This window comes from Elephantulus edwardii, unplaced genomic scaffold (genome assembly GCF_000299155.1).
Source record: "Elephantulus edwardii isolate Elephantulus edwardi_28Jun2011 unplaced genomic scaffold, EleEdw1.0 scaffold00071, whole genome shotgun sequence".
Taxonomy (NCBI): Eukaryota; Metazoa; Chordata; class Mammalia; order Macroscelidea; family Macroscelididae; genus Elephantulus; species Elephantulus edwardii.
The window spans coordinates 9004381-9011791 of record NW_006399821.1 but is presented as its reverse complement, the minus strand read 5'-3'; the positions used below and the strand labels follow the sequence as shown (position 1 = coordinate 9011791).

At 41.5% G+C, this 7411-nt stretch overlaps 1 pseudogene; it reads right to left on the bottom strand.

Annotated features, from left to right (window-relative positions):
- Positions 1 to 964: 964 nt before the first annotated feature.
- Positions 965 to 7411, bottom strand: part of LOC102844082 — a 22908-nt pseudogene continuing 16461 nt past the window's right edge.

The following is a 7411-nucleotide window of genomic DNA, read 5'->3' as shown; positions in this document are numbered from 1 at the left end:
GTGTGTGTGTGTGTGTGTGTGTGTGTGTGTATAGCAGGCTGATTTTCCTCTATTTGATGAAATAGCTGAAACAATGCTTTCAGAAAAAAAGACAAAACATCACCCCAGCATCTTGGAGAAGCCAAGTTAAGAAGCTTTCCAGCTAAGTCTACCTTTCTCCTCAAAAGTCTTACATTCTGAAGATGCCACTTTGGGTTTGTGAATTTGAAATCTAGCTATTTCATGGCTTGTGTTCCCCCTCTACGGGATTCTGCTGTGCAGCCCAGGCTCTGCATTGGAAGGTGAAGCATGGTGGACAATGACAAAGGGGGAATGTGTGAGCACTTCACAACCAGATCACTGGAAAGCAGATTGGGGTTCAAGTCTTCATGGTCCAATCTGTACGGGCTAAGGAGAAGAAGAGGGAGAGAGGGAGGGGGAGACAGAGAGAGAGAGAAAATAACCTGAAAGGCTTTGCTTGGTAGCTGACGCTTCAGTCACATAACTTCTTTCACCATCAGGAATTTTCAACATTCAGAATTGATCCCTATCCCCCAAGAACTCTAGCACAAGCTTCCAGGGCCCTTCTAAGTTAGCTGATGATCTGACCACTTGCCAAAATCACAGTTCACAGTCTTTCTTGGCATGTGGATGGGAAATCACAGACAGAATCCTGAATGACAAGGTCTGAAGAGCTCTAAAAGATACAATCTCAAGTGTAATGTGAAGCCCTTGAAAACACTATACAGAACAGTGCCTGGACCTGGCAAGCCCCGTACTGCTCCTGGCTTGCAAGTCCTGCCCTTGTCCCTCCCAGGTGTGTTCCGTCAGAGCTCTGCAGTGCCCTGGGCTTGGACATGTCACACCACCCACTTTAAAAAAAGCTGAGGGCAGGTAGAAGGAGCTGAGGCTGCCATCATGGTCACCTCCATGCTATCTGAAGGGGCCCAGTGAAGGTGTCGCTTGGCAGGCTGGGACTCGTGGACTAGGCAGATTCCTTTGCTGCTGTCTGAGCCTGATATGCTTTCTTCACTTTCTCCCTCTGCTCCTGCTCCCTCTGAATCAGCTGTAGTCATTCCTGGTGCCACTGCGGCAGTTTCTGCGAGCTCCTCTGCGAGCTCCTCTGTTTCGGAGCTGGGGAGCTTTTTCTTGACAAGCTGGGTGGTCAGCCTGGGAGCTTTTCCTTGACAAGCTGGGTGGTCAGAGTCAAAAGGCTTTCAGACTCAACTTTGCCCAAGAGTCTGTAGCTTAGAATACAAGGCCTCAAACTGTTCCAGGTCCTGGGGAAGTTTGGACTGTTCTGTTTCCTCTATATCTAAAAATTCTAGTATGTCTACTGCTCTCTGTTGGTCTTCACCTTCCTGGGGCTGTTCTGAAGACTCACCGGCTGGAGAAGTCAGAGTCTTCAGCACTACATCCAGCGTGTCGAACGCTTCTTTACAGAGCTTTATATCTTCTGGGGAGGAAGTTACTTTTTCTATCACTTGATAGAAGGGCTCTATTGAGATATCCTGGTTTCCACATCAGAGGCATGTTGTGGTATACAGCCCGCAGTCCTTGACGTAATTCTACCTTTCCAAGAAGTGGTAGGCATACAACTGGGAACTGACGCCCAATGAGTTCTCTTGCTTTAGGCCTGGGAGTAACAGGGTGTACCAAAATTCCTCTCCTTTTCCCATGTGAAGTCTGTCTTCTTTGCCAGGCTATGGTATAAAACATAGAGAAGTTGGGTAGAAGGCACATCAAAAGCTTCTTGCATCATGATCTCAAAAACCACTGATAAAGCATCTTTGTAATTTTCTTTCTTTGTGAAATGATCTATTAATATATTGAATGTAAAGTTATCTGGAAGGATTCCATATTCAACCTTATTGATGAGGGTATATAAATCTTTGTCTTGTGCACCATATTTTAGACATCGCCTAATCCAAGTGTGAATAGTCCACTCTCTCAGGTACCAGCAGTTGGGGCTGTGTCTAAATTTGTAAAGGTAATACTCTGTGGTCTATCTCTTCTCGAGATGAAATGTTGTCCACAAACCTTGCTATTGTCAAAGAACTAACAGGCAACTTTCTCTCATGTTTTATCCATTAAAGATGCTAGTTCACCCAGGTGACACTGTCCTTTTTCTCTTGCTGCCCATTTCTGGCTGTCAACATATGCAGCAGAAAGCACGCATCTTTTTTTTTTGCCAGGGAGAACAGAGGTAGAGCCGCATTCTGTGCCCAGAGAATTCCACACCACGCTATCGCAAAGCACTTTTAAAAAACAAAAAGTAAGTGGGAGTCATAGCACTCCCTGACATCAAAACCTACTACACAGCAGTAGAAACCAGTACCAGCATGGTACAGGCATAATAATAGACACATAGACCAGTGGAACAGAATTAAGAATACAATTATCAACTGATAATTTGAGAAGGAAATAAAACCTACTAAATGAAGAAATGACATCTCTTCAACAAATGGTGCTGGCAAAACTGGACAGCTACCTGCAGAAAGCTGAAACAGGATGGCACCTCTCACCATACACTGACATCAACTCGAGTGAACTAACTCAGTCCCACAAGAACAAATATTGTATGAAATCATTATTGTATGAGGATCCAAGATGGGGGGTGGAAGCAGAGGGATGAATGTGTGGGGGTCAAGAGGGGATTAATTATGGTGGTGTACTATTTGATGGGTGAAGGGTTGAGGGAAATTGGAAGAATCCAGTCTGAAAAGCAATGCATTTGACTTTTGTAAATAAACTAGTACAATCTTTAAAAAAATCAGCTCAAGGTAGATCAGAAACTTGGGAGTAAAGCCCAGAACCATAAAGTTCATCAGAGTCAAATTGGGCTCAACCTTAGAAGGCCTAGTCTATGACACACAGAGACTGACAAATACTTCCAGAAATGCACAATCTAGAGAGGATAAAATGGATGAATGGGACCTTCTAAAAATTAAATCCCTGTGCCTACAGGGCCTCCACAATAAAAAGACTGCTGACACAATTAAAAAATGGGCAAAAGAATTGGAAAGACTGTTCATAAAGGAAGATATTCAAATGACCGACAGACACATGAAGAAATGCTCAAAAGCAGTGGCAATCAGAAATGCAAATCAAAACCACAATGAGAAAGTGCCTTTTTCTTGTTGAGGTCTTGGAGTACTCTATAGATTTTAGATATGAGTTTCTTGTCAGATATATCATGACTTTTTCCCAAGTCTGTAGGTTTCCTTGTAACTCTGTTGGAGAAATTTTTTTATGAACACTAAGATTTTGTTTTTAGAAGTTCCTATCCTATCCTCTTCTTGTTATATCCCCTTCTAATTATGGATAATTAGTTATGTTTGAAAGTCTATTCATACCATGGATTATTGGTTTTGTGTGCTGTTGGGTTAGAACCAACTCATAGAAGACCCTCCAAAAGGTTTTCTGGGGCAGTTTAATTGTACAGGAGGAGATTGCCCATCATTCTCCCATAGAGCCGCTGGTGCATTCAAACTGTATTTGCAGTGCAGGTTCTTACAACGAGACTACCAGAGCTCCCTGTACTACGATCAGGGTTTCTGAATTTATTTCTACTTTTTCTCTAATAATCTTTATAGTTTTTGGTCTTACCCCTAGGTCCTTGAGTTTGTTTTTCTGTGTGGTATGAGATATGAATCTTCTTTCGACATTCTGAAAATGCATATTCAATTTTGTCTGTACAATTTATCATTTTTTTTACTAATTTTAATGAAAATTTACAGAGACTTTGGATTTCCATTCATTCAATGTTGCACTTTGCTCCCTATCCACACCCTCCCCCCACCCCCCACCCCGGGCACTCTTCTCTTTGAAAAGTAAAAGTCTTTCATTGTTTTACAATCCCTCCCCCCAGGTCCACTCCACTATGCAGCCTTCATTCTGGACTCCTGTTATGACAATAATACCTAATCACGTATCCCTTTTTAAATACTTTTCTCCTTCATCTGTTTCAATGCAGTATTCATTATTTATCCCATCTTTCTTGGTCTCCCCCCAACCCCAATGTCAGTCCTGTTTTACAACAGTGGCACTATGCAGTATTTCTCCCTTTGTGACTGAGATATTTCAGTTAGCATAATGTCCTCCAGGGACATCCATTTTGAATAATATTGCATGAGTTCCTTGTTTTTCAATGCAGTGTAGTATTCCATTGTGTGAATATACCACAGCTTCTCCATCCATTCATTTGTTGATAGGCACTTAGGTTGTTTCCAACTCTTTGCTCTCATGAACAAAGCCACGATATACATGGGTGTGCATATATCTGCTTGGGTGGCAGTTATGGTCTCTTTGGGGTATATTCCCAGTAGTGGAATTGCTGGGTCAAATGGTATCTCTATTTGTAAATTTTTGAGAAAGCACCACACTGCCTTTCACAGTGTTTGCACCATTTTACACTCCCACCAACAGTGAATAAGAGTTCCAGTTTCTCCACAACCTCACCAGCATTTGTTGCTTGATGTTCTGTTAAATTTTACTATTCTTACTGGGGTGAGATGATATCTCATAGTTGTTTTGATTTGCATCTCTCTTAGAGCTAGGGATTTTGAACATTTCTTCTTGTGCTTGTTGGCTATCTGAATGTCTTCTATGGTGAGGTGTCTGTTCATATCCTGTGCCCATTTTTCAATTGGATTGTTTACCTTTATCTTGTTGTGGTACTCAAGTATTTTCTAAATTCTAGATATATGTCCCTTATCTGACATGTCATTACCAAACACTTTTTCCCAGTCTGTGGCTTACCTTTTTACTATCTTGGAGAAGTTTTTGGATGTGCATCAGGATTTGATTCTTAGAAGGCCCCTTTGTCTATTTTATTTTCTCCTGGTTGTAGATGCCAGTACAATTTTTTAAAGAGGCTGTCACTTCCCCACTTAATGGATTTGATATTTTTGTCAAAGATTAGTTGACCACAGGTGGATGAGTTGATTTCTGGGTTCTCAAGTCTATTCCACTGGTCTATGTGTTTATCACTGTACCAGTACCAGGTTGTTTTAAGAATTATGGCTGTGTAGTAGGTTTTGAGATCAGAGTGTGATGCCTCCTACTTTGCTTTACTTTTTCAGTAGTTTTGTTCTGTACGGTTAAGTCTGAAACAACTCATAAGTAATCTTGCAAAGGGTTTTTAGATGTGGTAAATTACACAGAATGAGATTGCCCATCTTTCTCTGGCAGAGCATCTGGTGGATTCAGACCACATGGGTTGACAGGATAATTCATTACCACTAGGCCACCAGAGCTCTTTTTTCAATAGAGCTTTGCTTATTCAGGGTGTCTTTCACTTCCAAATAAGGGTGAAAGTTGCCTTTTTTTATTTCTTGAAAAAGAGAACTAACTCAGTCTCTCAAGGACAAATATTGTATAAAACTATTATTGTAGAATGACGATAAGGATCGATGAGGGGGAGATGGAAGCAGAGGGATGAGAGTGTGCAGGGGCTGGGGAAGTGGATTAATCATGGGGTTGTACACCTTGATGGGAGGGTAAGGGAAATTGGAAGAATATGCTCTGAAAAACAATGTATTCAAATTTTGTAAATAAACTAGTATAATTAAGAAAATCGGTACCTATATTGGGATTGTGTTGAATTCATAGATTGCTTTTGGTAGGACTGCAGCTTTCACAATATTGAGTCTTCTATGTGGATCATTAACACATTATGACTAACACTGAAAAGAATAAGAATCCCAAAACACTTAATTGTACGCATATGAAACCTATGCCTTTACCTAGACGAATAAGCATCGTCTGAACAGAGAAAGGAAACACTGCATGGTTTAAAATCAAGAACTGTGTGTGTCAGTGTTGTTTCCTTTCTCCATACTAATTCAATCAGTGTGCTGAGCAAATCATTCGAGAAGCTAGACTTAATTTTTAGAAGGCCCCCTTTTGTTGAACAGAGGAAATCATTAGGACAAGAGAGTATACTGAGCAGTTGATAGGTGGGGAGAGGTGGGCTGAAAGAATTAGGAAATATCCAATGGAAACCTGAAAACACTGGGTAGTAGTAGGCATAGATCAGTGATGATTAATTTTGTAAAACGCAATGTACATGAGTGATCATTTGAAACAAAATGTGAATATAGGAATGTGTGAAATGAAAAGTACATGAACTATACACATTGTATACAAAATTCATAGGATTGTTGTTCTTCTGTGCCATCGAGTCACTTATGACCTATAACAACCCTATGTACAGCAACTCTGCACCCTGTCTTGTCCTGAGCCAGTCTCACTAATTCCAACCCCCATTTCCCTTGTTACTGTATCAATCCATCTCAACTGGGGGTCTTCCTCTCCTGCACTGTCCCTCCACCCTTCTGAGCAGGATGTTTTCCTCCATGGACCGGTCTCTTCTGGCCACGTGCCTAAAGAATGTGAGACGGAGCTTCAAAATCCCAGCCTCCAAGGATAAAATCTTGGTTTCACCCTCTATTTGTTTTCTTGGAAGTCCATAGTATGTTCAAGATTCTTCTACGGCACCACAATTCGAAGGCACTGATTCTTCTTCTGTCATCTTTAGTCATTGTCCAACTCTGAAGCATAACAAGTAATTGTAAAGACCATGGACTGGATTAGGCACACCTTAGTCTCTAGACTGACATTGTCGCTTTTCCATACTCTGTAGAGATTCCTGACAGCAGATTTTCCCAATGCAATTGGTCTTTTGATTTCCTGACTGCTGGTGTTAATAGCGTTGATTGTGGAGCTGAGAAAGCTGTAATTGCTAACAACCTCAATCTCTTCTCCATTGATCATGGTGCTTGTTGATTGGTCCAGTGGTGAGAATCTTTGTTTTCTTGATGTTGACTGACCTTCCATCTATATTGAAGATTACAGTCCTTGACCTTCGGCAGCAAGTCTTTCAGGTCCACTTCAGTTTCAGCAAGTGAAGCAGTGTCACCTGCATGACGTAGGTTGTTGATGAATCTACACCCAATCCTGACACCTCATTCCTCCTCATAAAGCCCTGCCTCTTGAATGACTTGTTCTGCATATAGATTGAAAAGGTATAGAGACAGGATGCATCCCTGATGCACTCCTTTCCTGATTTTGAACCATGCAGTGTTTCCCCGCTCTGTTCTAAGGATTTCTTCCTGGTCCAAGTATAGGTTTCGCATAAGCACAATCAAATGTTCTGGAATTCCCATTTTCCTCAAAGTTAGCCACAATTTGTTGTGATCTACACAGTCAAATGCCTTTGCACAGTCAATGAAACAGAGATAGACATTCCTCTGGTTGTTGTTGTTGTTGTTGTTATATGCCGTCGAGTCACTTGCGACTCATGTGCCGTCGAGTCACTTGCGACTCATAGCAACCCTATGTACAACAGCTCTAAACTCTGCTCTGTCCTGTGCCAATCTCATTGTCTCTGACACACTCATCCTGATTGCCCCAGTCACTGAATCAATCC